The following is a 17,605-nucleotide window of genomic DNA, read 5'->3' as shown; positions in this document are numbered from 1 at the left end:
AGACCCAAACTTCGATGGTTGGATGGCGTGGAGCGCGACCTCAAATATATCGGCGTCAAGAACTGGAAGGAGAAAGCCCTGAACAGAGCAGTCTGGAGAGACATACTGGACCAGGCTAAGGCCCACCCTGGGCTGTAAGGCCTAAGATGATGATGATGATGTTACTGTTATGATTAATAAACATTTTAAGGCGTGAGTGGGCTTTTTATTCGGAGGTGTACGTCATGCCTGAGAAAATTTAAGCTTTATAAATGAAATCTTGAGCATCGTGTAATTTACCTCTCCTAAATACCAGCTACTTCCTTTTGACCACTTAGAGAACAGGGTCGTTCAATTTGTCAATAGCCCCATTGCCATGGATCTTGGAATGTCTAGATATGCAGAGAAACTACTGCTCTATCTGTATCTTGGTTCGTATATTCCAAGGGCCCAGCACTAAGGAATTGTTCGGAATGTTCCCTTCATCTTCTTTATCACCCACTATCGAGACAGAGTTCATATGTTATATTTAGAATATTTGTGGGAACTCCTCGCGCAAACTGTAAACGCGATAGGGGTGTTCTAAAATTTCTAATATTTCGAAATCAGTGCAAATATAAAAGATTATCACTGAAACCGCTATCATTCATCGATTAAACCGATCCTCGTACGTAAGATGGTAGCGTTGTTCCGCGGCGCGCTCCGTGAGAAAGAATCGCGGACGACATTTGTTTCACCACCGTTCGGATCCTCGCACTAAACTTACACAACTGTGTTGTATTTTCACGAAAAGTTGGGCAAGCCCGCATAATGTGGTTCTGCGTCGACGTCTTATATTAAACTTGTTTCTGCTTAACAGATTTTAAATCTAAAACGCAATTGATTAATGTCAAAGTTAGTGTTTTAAGCTGATCGTCTTTTTCGTCTATGGGGTACGGTACCATGGGATCCAGATCCGAATTCGTATCTTTGTTAAAGATATTTGTTACCCAAGGTCTTTTTTATTGCCTTTGTAGGCAGATGAGCATACGGCCCATCTGATAGTAAGTGGTTACGGTCACTCATGGACGTCAGCAATGCCAGGGGCAGAGCCAAGACGCTGCCTACCATTAAGTACTCCACAGGCCTCGTTTGAAGAAGTACATGTCGTAGCACTCGGGGAACGCCGTGGAGGGGAGTTTATTACAAAGCCGGATCGGCCGGCGGATGGTACGTGGCAGAAAAGATCTTGGAAACGCACTGTCGATGAACGCAGCGGTTTCAGATAATATGGATGAATTCTGCTCTGCTCTGGTATTAACTTGTTCTTGTCTCGTATGTGTTATGGACACCGTAAGCCTGTATGCTATTACTAGTTTTCGATGCCCATAAGGCAAAAGAAAATGCTATCTCCCATTTAAGCAATAACAATCCAGATATACTTTAAAATAAAAAATCTTGTACATCCAAACTTGATTCATTTTTATTATTACTATAGGTTCAGTTAGTAATTTAATAAAGATTGCATATTTTTTAAGTATTGCTTTTTAAGTGGGTATTCATAATTAAATAGGAACACCATTCACTCACAATGAGGTTTTGAAATGTATTTGAAATTATGGTCTTTTAACAAGAGCAGTGACATACACCTTGTAGTACTTTTTGTTATTGCTTATATGGGTGGACGAGCTCACAGCCCACATGATGTTACGTGGTTACTGGAGCCCCTAGACATCTACAACGTAAATGCCGCTACCAACCTTGAGATATGGTTTTTTTTTTTTTTTTTTTTTTTTTATTGCTTAGATGGGTGGACGAGCTCACAGCCCACCTGGTGTTAAGTGGTTACTGGAGCCCATAGACATCTACAACGTAAATGCGCCACCCACCTTGAGATATAAGTTCTAAGATCTCAGTATAGTCACGACGGTTGCCCCACCCTTCAAACCGAAACGCATTACTGCTTCAGGGCAGAAATAGGCAGGACGGTGGTACCTACCCGTGCGGACTCACAAGAGGTCCTACCACCAGTAAACAGTAAAAGTACCTATAGTCATAATATTATGTTTTTGTTTTCATTTACGACTATAACAAAGTCACGAAATAAAGCCGCAGATCAATCTAAAGTAAGTCCATTGGAGTGCAAACCTTAATTTCCTACGCTATCCCAATCTTAAATCCCTAACGCTACCCTTTTATCCCCAACGACATAAAGTGCCGACTATCAGTACAAACACGCGTCGTTTGAAGTGTCTATTTTTACTTTGTCTAGCCGAGTCATTATTTCAGTAATAACTATTCACTTCGGACGGTATACTGTTTTGCGGGCTTCGCTGACATAAACGCATAATTCACACCGTTACGTTATTAAGTTTTTTTTTTTTATCTCTGCTGATAGCCTTGAGAGGCTATTTCAGCTTTTCCTTGACGTGTAGGTGAGCTCACGGAGCTCAAACCAAGAGTGTTGCTAACACTGGCACTAACAAGAGCAGTGCTTCGTGGAATCTACCACCGGATCGGAAACGCGACCTATTGAGAAGATTCGGCGAGAAACTCAGTGGGCTGTGTCTGTGGGCTAACTTATTCATCGAGCCCTTCGTCGCAAGCGACGGGTTCGACGAGGACGATGACCGGTGCTTGTAGTACTTAAAAGCACCGATAATAGATCGAGAGGATCCGTAATGATGTGTTGAGGGTTTAGGGCAATTATTAAATGGTCGATCAATTGTTAGACTAAACTTACACTAACAAGGATAGGTTATTCAAAATTAATAAGAATGGTAAATTCTATTTCCACTAAATTATATCTTTTTTTTTGCGTAAATGTGTGGACGAGCTCACAACTCACCTGGTGTTGAGTGGTTACCGGAGCCCATAGACATCTACAACGTAAACGCTGCCACTCACCTTGATAGGTTATAAGGTCTCAGTATAGTTACGATGGCTTCTCCACCCTTAAAACCGAAACGCATTACTGCTTCACGGTAGAAATAGACAAGATGGTGGTACCAACCCGTGTGGCCTCAAAGAAGTCCTACCGCCAATATACGTTTGTATAGTTGAAACTATGGGGAATCGGGGAAGATAGGGATTAATTTGGCATGAAAAATAAATCAATAGATATCAAGATAATTCCAGGAGCCAACGCAACTGGAACCGTCAATTGTTTTTTAAAAATAGCTTTTGTAAGTAAACGGTACACCTGGTATCAGCTGGCTACAGAAGCCTATAGACATTAATAGTGTAAATACTACTACCCACTTTGAAATTTTAGTTCTACTAAGTCTCAGTCTTACCGTACAACGGCTGTCCCACCCTTCAACAATACCAAAACAAACGGACAGAAAACGCTTGTGACTTGTGTGAGTAGTGATATTTATGAGCTCCAATCATTACTTAACACCGAGAAATTTTCTCTGGAATGTCTCAAAGTCGCGTTGTAATGCCTATGAACTCCAATGATCACTGAAAAATTACATTACGCTACAGTGTAAAGGTAGGACGGCTTGTATCGAACGGACAAACACTTCTCTTGGCGGCACACACCGGTCGGTGTTTGCGTGTTTGGCGGTTGTCTTTGGGCCTTGATTGCCCGAGGCTTCGGCTTTTCAGATTTTCCTTGACTTTGTTCCAGAACGATAAATTGTAAACCGGTAACTTTTATTTAGTTCAAGCAAAACCAAACCACAATTGACTTTAATTTTGCAGACATAACAATTTGCCATTTTAATACTAACACTATTAGTCTTGAGATATGTGCTTGAAGCCTTTTTTTATTGGAACGAAGCTCCTTATGGGTACAATGCGGAGGGGTACCCTAACCGGAAAAAACGTCCGTAACGTAAGATTTTTATTTAATTGATGAACGAACTCACCTAGTGTTAATTGGTTACCGGAACCGATAGAAATTAATAACGTAAATGCTATACCTACCTTGAGATAAGAGTTCCACTTCTCAGTTTTGGAGTATAACGGCTACCTCACCATTCAAACGCATTACTGCTACACGACAGATATAGGCAGGTTGGTGGTACCCACCCGTGTGGGCTTACAAGACGCCCTACCACCAGTACTCCTCAAGCTACCTATAGCATCAACTGATTGTAACGTGGGAATATTGCTGAATATTGAAATCACTGTTTGTTGAAATGACTAGCAAACTAACTCCTATGGGCTGATTATCAACAGATTCGGTTTTTGTGGGTCATAGACTTAATTAAAACTACATTTAAGGTTCAATCTCGCGTTTGTATTATTATTATATTATTTCCGAGGCTTCGTACACCGTTTTTGTGGACACGGGCTATGGTACTTTGGGAGGCTTAACGACAATGAGAATATATTCTACCGAGTAGTTGATATTGCTCGGTAGACCGACGGCCCGAATGTTATTGTTCGGAGCTTGCGTATATGCAAATTAATCTAGAAAATGTTGTAAGCGAGATCCAGGCATCTGTCAAAATATCTTGTGCTATAACAGAAAACTATTTAAGGTGCAAACAATCACTGAGCAAAATTAAAGTTTACATGACAAACAATACGCGGTTTTATACAATACAAGCGATCAATCAAATAATTATTCCATTTTTAATATTCAGTAACGGCTAGTAATGGCGAATAGTAGCTATTTCGCGAGTTATTGATGTTTCTACACCCTTCTGTCTGGCATTAAGTGGATACCAGCGCATACGTGCCTTCACTCTATCCTGCAGCATTGATATCATGAGGATGTCTACGATACGAGCGTTTGTTTACCCATTGCAAAGATCAGTCATAAGCAGGATTAGATCGAAACTTCATTGGTGTTACAAAAAAACTATTGGTGAAGCTACAATTAGGAATTGGAAACTTTCTCTCGAAGCCCCACAAACGTCTGACACGACTGACAAGAATTCAGTAACGATTGTATAGCATACTTCTGTGGATATCGTGAAACTAGAACTGTCTTTTATTCAAGTTACGGAGCCCTAATAAAGATAGCTCCAATTTATAATGCTGAGTATACTTATTTAATTTTGTAGCCGAAATTATTAAAAATACGTTTGCTATTTTAATTATTATTGTGTTTATTAATGTGAGGACGCACGACTCGCAAGATTTTTCACAAAACAGAGATTGCCCCTATTATTGGTAGTCCTTGGTCCTTTTTTTGGAATGCGGCGACTATTTTGGACTCTGAATCCTATAAGATTTTAGTAGAATATTTTGCATTAAAAAAATGCGACGAGAAACAGAGGTCTGTTATGGTGCGCCAAGTTTCATATCGTACTTTTAGACTAGTTTCACTAGTACGGTGACTTACACTATATGGTTATGTTATTGTTAGGACTGATCAAGTGAAAATCCTTACCAAAACCCCACTCAAAGAGTGCGTGCCTCAGTTCGCAGCTGTTCTCCTTGGAGAATAGCTGTCAAGGCTTTAATAAACAAGGACTCCACATGACCACGACTACCCTGCCAAGAGTAACCGACTATGATGAGTATTAGAACTGGAAGTTTAAATAAAATCAAGTGATTACCGTAGCCCGTAGATATAACGTGAATACCAGAACCCACTTTAAGCCAGGAGATCGACATATAAATTGGCGACATATCAACGACTTATTGGATGTCACCCATCAAATCGCAACAAATGGCACGGCACAAATAAGTAAGGTTGTAGTAACTTCCCGTGTTGCTATACTGGTACCGGTAAAAGTATTGATTCTCGAGCCTCATCCAGAGCTTTTATGAGCTCAGTTATATGTATAGACGAAATAAAAGTGTCGCGGGAGGCGTCTGGCTCGGGCTTAGCTATGAAAGGCTTCGGCGAGACGGCTAATTGTAGGCTATACATTGCATTGTTTTGACTACTAAAAGTAGCGTGAATAGAGCTCCTTCGAATTTTCAGTGAGGAAAAGGGATAGTATATGTTTGTTCCTTTCAAGATAAGTTATCATAAATTGGCTACATAATAGGGAGGTAAGTGTACTCGTATCGAAAGATGAGACTGTTTTGGCGTGATAAAACGAGACGTCGTGAGCGAGGTCGTCGTAGCCTAAAGGATAAAAGGTCCGATGCATTCGTATCTAGCGATGCACTGGTGTTCGAATCCAGCAGGCGGGTACTAATTTTTCTAATGAAATACGTACTTAACAAATGTTCACGATTGACCTCCACGGTGAAGGAATATCATCGTGTAATAAAAATCAAACCCGCAAAATTATAATTTGTGTAATTACTGCTGGTAGGACGTCGTGTGGGTGCGCAAGGGTAGGTACCACCACCCTGCCCATTTCTGCCGTGAAGCAGTAATGCCTTTCGGTTTGAAGGGTGGGGCAGCCGTTGTAACTATACTTGAGGCCTTAGAACTTATATCTCAAGGTGGGTGGCGCATTTGCGTTGTAAATATCTACGAGCTCTAGTAACCACTTAACACCAGGTGAACTGTGAGCTCGTCCATTCATATAAGTAATAAAAATAAAATAAAAAAATCATTCAAAGACCTTTTTCAAATTGGTTACTTACTCAGCTACTCAGTCATTGCATGGTAGTGATGAGATAATTTTGGAGATAGATTGGAAATTTAGGGCAATAATGATTTCTGAACTCTGATCACTCATGAACCTCAGCGATGTAAGAACGTGTTATACGTAACCAATTCCCAATAAAAATCGAGATATCTCTGAAGTTTCGTTCAAAATAGTTTTGACAATTTCGATTAGTGAAAGTCCAAATCGAATTTAACTAGCGCAGTAAGCCTTAAAATAATTAAATGGAAAGATGGCGGGTCCGGTCTCTGCGGGGTGATTCGAATGATGGATCGGGTGAACCGTTTCGCCGGAATCGGTACAGCCGGGATTTGTACGTTTGTTATTTTCAGTTTACTTTGTTATTCGTGATTTTTCTAATTAATATCTATTTCGAAAGCCGTCGGTTGTTTTGAGGTAGTGTGACGTCATCGGTGAGAGCAGACGACTCCATGGCATGTTTATGCTGCAATTTACATGTTGGAGGGCATAGTTGGTTTCTTATATGGAGCGGTTTGATCGTCTTCTTATCAGCCCACAGGGGTCCACAGCTGGACATAGCCCCCCCCCAAGCCTCACCACAAAGACCGGTTCTGCGCTGCCTACATCCAGCGGATCCCCGCGATCCTCAATACTTCGCGATCCATCTTGTTGGAGGCCTACCCACGCTACGTCTTCCGGTACGCGGTCGCCACTCAAGAACTTTCTGGCCCCAACGGCCGTCCGTTCTACGAGCAATGTGTCCTGCCTACTGCCACTTCAATGTTGCAATTGTTTGGGTTATGTAGGTTATCACGGTTTTCCTTTGAATCTCCTCATTTCTGATTTGATCTCTCAGGGAAACTCCGAGCATAGCCCTCTCCATTGCTCTTTGGGTGACCTTGAGCCTTCTCATAGGGCCCATTGTGAGCGACCACGTCTCAGTGCCGTATGTCATCACTGGCCACATACACTGGTCAAAGACTTTCGTCTTGAAACACTGTGGTATTTGTGATAAGAAGATTTTACGTGGCTTTCCGAAAGCTGCCCATCCGAGCTTGATACAACGATTGATCTCTTTTTTGAAGTCGGTCTTACCTAGCTGGACAATGGGTCTATGTAAATATACTCGTCAACAACTTCGAGCGTAGAGTGATTAAAGAATTATTTATTAGAGTATTTAGTCTTTGACAATAGAGTCAATTATAATGTTCAAACTTATGATTTCAACTAATTGTCGTCGAATTCCGACTACTGGGGGAACACTAGTTTGAAATAAAGTAATTTAGGTTTGCCCTTATGATGGAAACTCAGTGGGCTGTGTCTGTGGGCTAACTTATTCATCGAGCCCTTCGTCGCAAGCGACGGGTTCGACGAGGACGATGACCGGTGCTTGTAGTACTTAAAAGCACCGATAATAGATCGAGAGGATCCGTAATGATGTGTTGAGGGTTTAGGGCAATTATTAAATGGTCGATCAATTGTTAGACTAAACTTACACTAACAAGGATAGGTTATTCAAAATTAATAAGAATGGTAAATTCTATTTCCACTAAATTATATCTTTTTTTTTGCGTAAATGTGTGGACGAGCTCACAACTCACCTGGTGTTGAGTGGTTACCGGAGCCCATAGACATCTACAACGTAAACGCTGCCACTCACCTTGATAGGTTATAAGGTCTCAGTATAGTTACGATGGCTTCTCCACCCTTAAAACCGAAACGCATTACTGCTTCACGGTAGAAATAGACAAGATGGTGGTACCAACCCGTGTGGCCTCAAAGAAGTCCTACCGCCAATATACGTTTGTATAGTTGAAACTATGGGGAATCGGGGAAGATAGGGATTAATTTGGCATGAAAAATAAATCAATAGATATCAAGATAATTCCAGGAGCCAACGCAACTGGAACCGTCAATTGTTTTTTAAAAATAGCTTTTGTAAGTAAACGGTACACCTGGTATCAGCTGGCTACAGAAGCCTATAGACATTAATAGTGTAAATACTACTACCCACTTTGAAATTTTAGTTCTACTAAGTCTCAGTCTTACCGTACAACGGCTGTCCCACCCTTCAACAATACCAAAACAAACGGACAGAAAACGCTTGTGACTTGTGTGAGTAGTGATATTTATGAGCTCCAATCATTACTTAACACCGAGAAATTTTCTCTGGAATGTCTCAAAGTCGCGTTGTAATGCCTATGAACTCCAATGATCACTGAAAAATTACATTACGCTACAGTGTAAAGGTAGGACGGCTTGTATCGAACGGACAAACACTTCTCTTGGCGGCACACACCGGTCGGTGTTTGCGTGTTTGGCGGTTGTCTTTGGGCCTTGATTGCCCGAGGCTTCGGCTTTTCAGATTTTCCTTGACTTTGTTCCAGAACGATAAATTGTAAACCGGTAACTTTTATTTAGTTCAAGCAAAACCAAACCACAATTGACTTTAATTTTGCAGACATAACAATTTGCCATTTTAATACTAACACTATTAGTCTTGAGATATGTGCTTGAAGCCTTTTTTTATTGGAACGAAGCTCCTTATGGGTACAATGCGGAGGGGTACCCTAACCGGAAAAAACGTCCGTAACGTAAGATTTTTATTTAATTGATGAACGAACTCACCTAGTGTTAATTGGTTACCGGAACCGATAGAAATTAATAACGTAAATGCTATACCTACCTTGAGATAAGAGTTCCACTTCTCAGTTTTGGAGTATAACGGCTACCTCACCATTCAAACGCATTACTGCTACACGACAGATATAGGCAGGTTGGTGGTACCCACCCGTGTGGGCTTACAAGACGCCCTACCACCAGTACTCCTCAAGCTACCTATAGCATCAACTGATTGTAACGTGGGAATATTGCTGAATATTGAAATCACTGTTTGTTGAAATGACTAGCAAACTAACTCCTATGGGCTGATTATCAACAGATTCGGTTTTTGTGGGTCATAGACTTAATTAAAACTACATTTAAGGTTCAATCTCGCGTTTGTATTATTATTATATTATTTCCGAGGCTTCGTACACCGTTTTTGTGGACACGGGCTATGGTACTTTGGGAGGCTTAACGACAATGAGAATATATTCTACCGAGTAGTTGATATTGCTCGGTAGACCGACGGCCCGAATGTTATTGTTCGGAGCTTGCGTATATGCAAATTAATCTAGAAAATGTTGTAAGCGAGATCCAGGCATCTGTCAAAATATCTTGTGCTATAACAGAAAACTATTTAAGGTGCAAACAATCACTGAGCAAAATTAAAGTTTACATGACAAACAATACGCGGTTTTATACAATACAAGCGATCAATCAAATAATTATTCCATTTTTAATATTCAGTAACGGCTAGTAATGGCGAATAGTAGCTATTTCGCGAGTTATTGATGTTTCTACACCCTTCTGTCTGGCATTAAGTGGATACCAGCGCATACGTGCCTTCACTCTATCCTGCAGCATTGATATCATGAGGATGTCTACGATACGAGCGTTTGTTTACCCATTGCAAAGATCAGTCATAAGCAGGATTAGATCGAAACTTCATTGGTGTTACAAAAAAACTATTGGTGAAGCTACAATTAGGAATTGGAAACTTTCTCTCGAAGCCCCACAAACGTCTGACACGACTGACAAGAATTCAGTAACGATTGTATAGCATACTTCTGTGGATATCGTGAAACTAGAACTGTCTTTTATTCAAGTTACGGAGCCCTAATAAAGATAGCTCCAATTTATAATGCTGAGTATACTTATTTAATTTTGTAGCCGAAATTATTAAAAATACGTTTGCTATTTTAATTATTATTGTGTTTATTAATGTGAGGACGCACGACTCGCAAGATTTTTCACAAAACAGAGATTGCCCCTATTATTGGTAGTCCTTGGTCCTTTTTTTGGAATGCGGCGACTATTTTGGACTCTGAATCCTATAAGATTTTAGTAGAATATTTTGCATTAAAAAAATGCGACGAGAAACAGAGGTCTGTTATGGTGCGCCAAGTTTCATATCGTACTTTTAGACTAGTTTCACTAGTACGGTGACTTACACTATATGGTTATGTTATTGTTAGGACTGATCAAGTGAAAATCCTTACCAAAACCCCACTCAAAGAGTGCGTGCCTCAGTTCGCAGCTGTTCTCCTTGGAGAATAGCTGTCAAGGCTTTAATAAACAAGGACTCCACATGACCACGACTACCCTGCCAAGAGTAACCGACTATGATGAGTATTAGAACTGGAAGTTTAAATAAAATCAAGTGATTACCGTAGCCCGTAGATATAACGTGAATACCAGAACCCACTTTAAGCCAGGAGATCGACATATAAATTGGCGACATATCAACGACTTATTGGATGTCACCCATCAAATCGCAACAAATGGCACGGCACAAATAAGTAAGGTTGTAGTAACTTCCCGTGTTGCTATACTGGTACCGGTAAAAGTATTGATTCTCGAGCCTCATCCAGAGCTTTTATGAGCTCAGTTATATGTATAGACGAAATAAAAGTGTCGCGGGAGGCGTCTGGCTCGGGCTTAGCTATGAAAGGCTTCGGCGAGACGGCTAATTGTAGGCTATACATTGCATTGTTTTGACTACTAAAAGTAGCGTGAATAGAGCTCCTTCGAATTTTCAGTGAGGAAAAGGGATAGTATATGTTTGTTCCTTTCAAGATAAGTTATCATAAATTGGCTACATAATAGGGAGGTAAGTGTACTCGTATCGAAAGATGAGACTGTTTTGGCGTGATAAAACGAGACGTCGTGAGCGAGGTCGTCGTAGCCTAAAGGATAAAAGGTCCGATGCATTCGTATCTAGCGATGCACTGGTGTTCGAATCCAGCAGGCGGGTACTAATTTTTCTAATGAAATACGTACTTAACAAATGTTCACGATTGACCTCCACGGTGAAGGAATATCATCGTGTAATAAAAATCAAACCCGCAAAATTATAATTTGTGTAATTACTGCTGGTAGGACGTCGTGTGGGTGCGCAAGGGTAGGTACCACAACCCTGCCCATTTCTGCCGTGAAGCAGTAATGCCTTTCGGTTTGAAGGGTGGGGCAGCCGTTGTAACTATACTTGAGGCCTTAGAACTTATATCTCAAGGTGGGTGGCGCATTTGCGTTGTAAATATCTACGAGCTCTAGTAACCACTTAACACCAGGTGAACTGTGAGCTCGTCCATTCATATAAGTAATAAAAATAAAATAAAAAAATCATTCAAAGACCTTTTTCAAATTGGTTACTTACTCAGCTACTCAGTCATTGCATGGTAGTGATGAGATAATTTTGGAGATAGATTGGAAATTTAGGGCAATAATGATTTCTGAACTCTGATCACTCATGAACCTCAGCGATGTAAGAACGTGTTATACGTAACCAATTCCCAATAAAAATCGAGATATCTCTGAAGTTTCGTTCAAAATAGTTTTGACAATTTCGATTAGTGAAAGTCCAAATCGAATTTAACTAGCGCAGTAAGCCTTAAAATAATTAAATGGAAAGATGGCGGGTCCGGTCTCTGCGGGGTGATTCGAATGATGGATCGGGTGAACCGTTTCGCCGGAATCGGTACAGCCGGGATTTGTACGTTTGTTATTTTCAGTTTACTTTGTTATTCGTGATTTTTCTAATTAATATCTATTTCGAAAGCCGTCGGTTGTTTTGAGGTAGTGTGACGTCATCGGTGAGAGCAGACGACTCCATGGCATGTTTATGCTGCAATTTACATGTTGGAGGGCATAGTTGGTTTCTTATATGGAGCGGTTTGATCGTCTTCTTATCAGCCCACAGGGGTCCACAGCTGGACATAGCCCCCCCCCAAGCCTCACCACAAAGACCGGTTCTGCGCTGCCTACATCCAGCGGATCCCCGCGATCCTCAATACTTCGCGATCCATCTTGTTGGAGGCCTACCCACGCTACGTCTTCCGGTACGCGGTCGCCACTCAAGAACTTTCTGGCCCCAACGGCCGTCCGTTCTACGAGCAATGTGTCCTGCCTACTGCCACTTCAATGTTGCAATTGTTTGGGTTATGTAGGTTATCACGGTTTTCCTTTGAATCTCCTCATTTCTGATTTGATCTCTCAGGGAAACTCCGAGCATAGCCCTCTCCATTGCTCTTTGGGTGACCTTGAGCCTTCTCATAGGGCCCATTGTGAGCGACCACGTCTCAGTGCCGTATGTCATCACTGGCCACATACACTGGTCAAAGACTTTCGTCTTGAAACACTGTGGTATTTGTGATAAGAAGATTTTACGTGGCTTTCCGAAAGCTGCCCATCCGAGCTTGATACAACGATTGATCTCTTTTTTGAAGTCGGTCTTACCTAGCTGGACAATGGGTCTATGTAAATATACTCGTCAACAACTTCGAGCGTAGAGTGATTAAAGAATTATTTATTAGAGTATTTAGTCTTTGACAATAGAGTCAATTATAATGTTCAAACTTATGATTTCAACTAATTGTCGTCGAATTCCGACTACTGGGGGAACACTAGTTTGAAATAAAGTAATTTAGGTTTGCCCTTATGATTTCATTCATTCATTAATTCATTCATTCATTCATTCATTCATTCATTCATTCATCACCACATTTATATAAAATTAAAGAGAGACAATAATCAACAAGCCGCGTCCGAGCAGTACCTCACTCGGTATATTGTAATGTCGCAGTCAGTATTGTATAATCGGATTACGGGGACGCCGCTCGATGTTCAACTTGCTTACATTGCTAGGGACGCGGTCACGTTAAGGGCGATCGAAGGATTCTTTAGTCAATGCTTTCTCAGTAGTCCCCCAAGTTGAACATGTATTCTGATCAAGAGCTGGATTAAGTTTATACTTTCCTAGCATTTCCTTCAACCGACAACTTAGTCAGTCTTTCTTTAAAAATTGAATTCTCTAAAGTAGTTTCAAAAGTGGTTTTCATTATATTGTAATAATGATAAATATTCCTCGAATACAGTTTGTTTGACTTGAGAGCATTTATGACCCCACATAAGCCGCGCCCCCTCCCCCCAGGCGCGAACAGCTCATATGAAGTTCGGTCCCCTGTCCCTTAAAAAAAAACATTCAAGATGAGGTCGAGCTACTACCGCTGTAGCTCATTATGCCTCACAACAATTTCAATCCGCGAAATCAAGCCTTAACGAGCAATACCTATTTTTAAAAAATAATTCCAAGGAGCTGTAAATGAAACCCATAGTTGTAGTTCAATAAATGGTAAGGAGAAAATTATTAGTGCCACACGTCTTGATACCATCTGCACTATTCTGAATGCAATATAATAGTGGACCCCAGTTCAAAATAAAACGTAAAGATTTTCCAATTCTCTTAGGACTCAACGTTTTCAAGATTTATGTTGAAAACCATCAACCGTATCTTAAATAATATCTTAAGTATTTTTGTATGTTATGTGTGGAGATTTATTCAGATTTACTGGTAGTAAAATGTCTTATGAGCCTGCAGTACACGTGTTTGAAGGGCGGGACAGTTGTTGTACCATTATACTGGGACTTAGAACTCAAGTTGCCATTTACACTATTGCTATCTATGGGCTCCATTAATCACTTAACGGCAGCTGAGCCGAAAGTTCGTCCACTCATCATTCATCATCATTATCCTGCCCTTCTTCCAGTCACCTGGGGTCGGCGCAACATGTTTTCTCCTTCCATACTCTTCTATCATATACCATTTCTTCACTCACTCCCCTCTTACCCATATCGTCTTTCACACAATACATCCATTTTTTCTTAGTTCTACTTCTTCCCCTATATCCTTCCACATCCATAGTTAGCATTTTCTTACCAACCTCATTTTCATTTAATTTTCGTCTCATCACATGTCCATACCATCCCAAACGCGCACTTCTCAGCTTCTCTGTCACCCACTCATCTAAGCAATAAATAAAAAGATATGGTACTCAGTTCAGGGTAGCTTCAAACCCTTTCTGTCCGTTTGCATTTTGGGGCCTGTTTAACGAATGCTAATTAAAAAAAAACCATAAACGCTGAATTACCCGCTCCCCGCTTCTAATAAGACCCAGACTCACCAACTTGGTTGTATTAATAATGAATTTTTGCCGAGTCCGCTTCGCTGAGGACAAGTTAAATTAGATCGTCGGCCCCTCAGAATTGGAACTTAACAGTTTATTGGTAGATCTCTTGTCTGTCGCCCGGAAACTTTTGTAAAAGATGTGAACCTATTAATGGCTCGTTATTTAGTAGAGAGAATCGTTTGTGAATAATTAATTTGCGAGGTTTTTTTTTGTTTTTTTTCGGTCGAAGACAAAAAGTACCGTCTTGAATTTAAAAGGGATGTGTACCGTGATTAGATAATATGTAGTTAGTTTTTAAATTTAATCTCATAATTTCTAAGTCTATATTTTAATAGGTAGTGCTTAAAAGATAGCCATTTTTTGTGTAAAATAATATTGCAGTGCTTACCTCGGAAGTCTCCACTAGTTGTACAAATTTCTAGAAGGTACATACCACAACCCCGCCTATTTCTGCCGTGAAACAGTAATTTGGTTGAAGGGTGGGGCAGCCGTTGTGCTTTAAAATTGAAACTTCGAACTCATCTCTCAAAGTGATTATCAATTACGTTGTTGATGTCTATGGACTCCGATCACCACTTAACACCGTGTGGGTCGGGAGCTTGGGCATATAACCACTATTCAGCATGTTTCTGTTTCAAAGAAAACATGTGATTAGTTTTTAAAGATAGGACAGCTATTTTACCACTAATTTGGTATAATTTCATGACCCAAGATAGGCAATAGCATTTATGTTGAGCGCCGGTGACCACTTAAAAACTAGTGCACCTCGAGTTTATCAACATATCTTAAGTAATATAATACAAAGAAGATTATCGAGAGAAATTATTTTTAATACAAATTGAGTGGGGGATCACAAGTAAAAGTCATGCATCAACCCGCATTATCCGAATGCCCAAAACAAGATAAAATATTAAAACCCAACAATACAATCATCTTATTGACCACTAAATTCGATAATTCCCATCCCTAGTCCAAACAAATCAAGCCGACGGCGCGGTTAAGGGCCGTTTGCATGCAGCATCGATATCGATATATCGACAAACTGTACGATACGAGTTTCGTACACACCGTAGCTGTCGTGGCGTCATTATTGCAAAACCAAATTAAAGAGCGGTGGCACAACGAGAGCGTTTTGTAATCCTGCCTTATCGTAGGCGAACTAGTGCATATCTGCTTAGGGCAATTCTAAACAAAATATTATATCATTGTTTTTAAACGTCACACTAATATAACTATACTTGAGACCTTAGCACTTATGTCTCAAGGTGGGTGGCGCATTTACGTCGTAGATGTCTATGGGCTTCAGTAACCACTTAACACTAGGTGGGCTGTGAGCTCGTGCACCCATCTAAGAAAAAAAATAAAATAAAAAAGTATGGCAACACAGTCCGTTGCAGTTGCATAAAAATTCTGGTCGTACGTGCACGTGTTGTATATCAAGAAATAAAAATCCATCGCTCTAAATCTAGTTTTTATTGAAGCTATCACAAAAATACAATCGAAGCTCTAAACAATGTCCAATAATCGAATATCGACTAAAATTACTGACACATCAAAGTTTAGATTCACTTTATATATTACTGTGCCCTTTTTCTTTTTTTTTTATATTGTGTCAATATTAAAATACGCTGATAGCTACTAAAATAAAAACCAAAATCGGTTGACAAACAGAGGAGAATATTATACATAGCTATTTTATCATCTCCTATACACATTCTATAAAATTTCACAAGTTAAATTTTAACAAATTGCATGGAATCGAAATAAGAATAAATAAATATTCATATTCTGTGTATTAAAGCTTCTGAATATATTTTTTTCAATTCAAACGATTTAAATATTCTTGAATCACATTGCATATGCGATTTTAATAAATGAATTAGAATGATAGTTTATGAAATCATGCCTAAACGAGAATATTCAAAATGAAAGTCACGGAATTTCAATCGAGAAGAAACTGTTACTGTAAAAAATTTTTTTGTCATGTTCATTACTTTAGATTTCTTCAAAAAGTATGAATCATTTAATCTAAATTGAAATATAGCAGATGTGACTGATACAATTGTAAAATAAACTTAGTAAAGTAATTCAAGAAGCTTTGAATAATATTTAAAGAAAAATAGTACCGTTGTATCACAAGCCTAATTCGCCCAAGTTTCAGTTTATCGATACAACCAGAACGTTCCCTAGAATCTAATGTAAACTTTAACTATCGTTATTAAGGTTTGAAGTTGTTTGCCCAGCACAGCGGTTAAGCCGTTTGTTCAATGACGCGAAACTAGTCAATAAAGGCAGCTTAGCGGCATCGATAACTTTGTGTTTTGCCTATATTTATGAGTTCCACTTGACTGTGGAACACCTGTTTATTCTGTGAGGCACGTCTTTCTGGGTCATGTTGAATTGTGATTCCGAATTTGTTGTTAGACAATAAATACAATGGAAACTGAAATCTCACAAACTATCTTATAGGTACCTTTAAATGAGCAATTCTTGTATAATAACTGAATCTCGGAAACGGCTCCAACGATTTTCATAAAATTTAGTATACAGGGGATTTCAGGGGCGATAAATCGATCTAGCTACGATTTATTTTCAGAAAATGTTGTTTTATTCGTGTTTTCAATAATCAATTCTTCCCGACATCTATTGGCGAATAATAATACTATTTTTCTTAATGGATGTCAACTAACCGCTTTAAAGACACAATAAGATGGCATTATCAAAAAAAAACGAACAAAGCTCGGTCATCATCTAGTTATACTAATACGGTTAAAGCAATTATAATCATTCTTACGATTTGCCAAAACCGAAGGCAATAATACCTCAAGACCACTATCATGTTGTAATGGACGAGAGCTTCAATAACTTCACAGTAAAAATAATCTTAAGACGCAATTAATAATTTTGAATTATAACCATGTATATGATCATAGTTTTGTAATGCCAAGCTGATTGTGTTTATGATTAAAAATAACTTCGCTTATGTTCTTTTCAGGTTAGTTGGAGTACAAAGCTATTGAATACGAAGGGATTATGCTGTACTGTACTTACATCAGATATGCACTATAGACAAGGTAAGAACCTTAT

The sequence above is a fragment of the Bombyx mori genome, chromosome 13 (genome assembly GCF_030269925.1).
Source record: "Bombyx mori chromosome 13, ASM3026992v2".
In the NCBI taxonomy this organism is placed as follows: domain Eukaryota; kingdom Metazoa; phylum Arthropoda; class Insecta; order Lepidoptera; family Bombycidae; genus Bombyx; species Bombyx mori.
Note: the sequence above shows the minus strand (reverse complement) of the source record.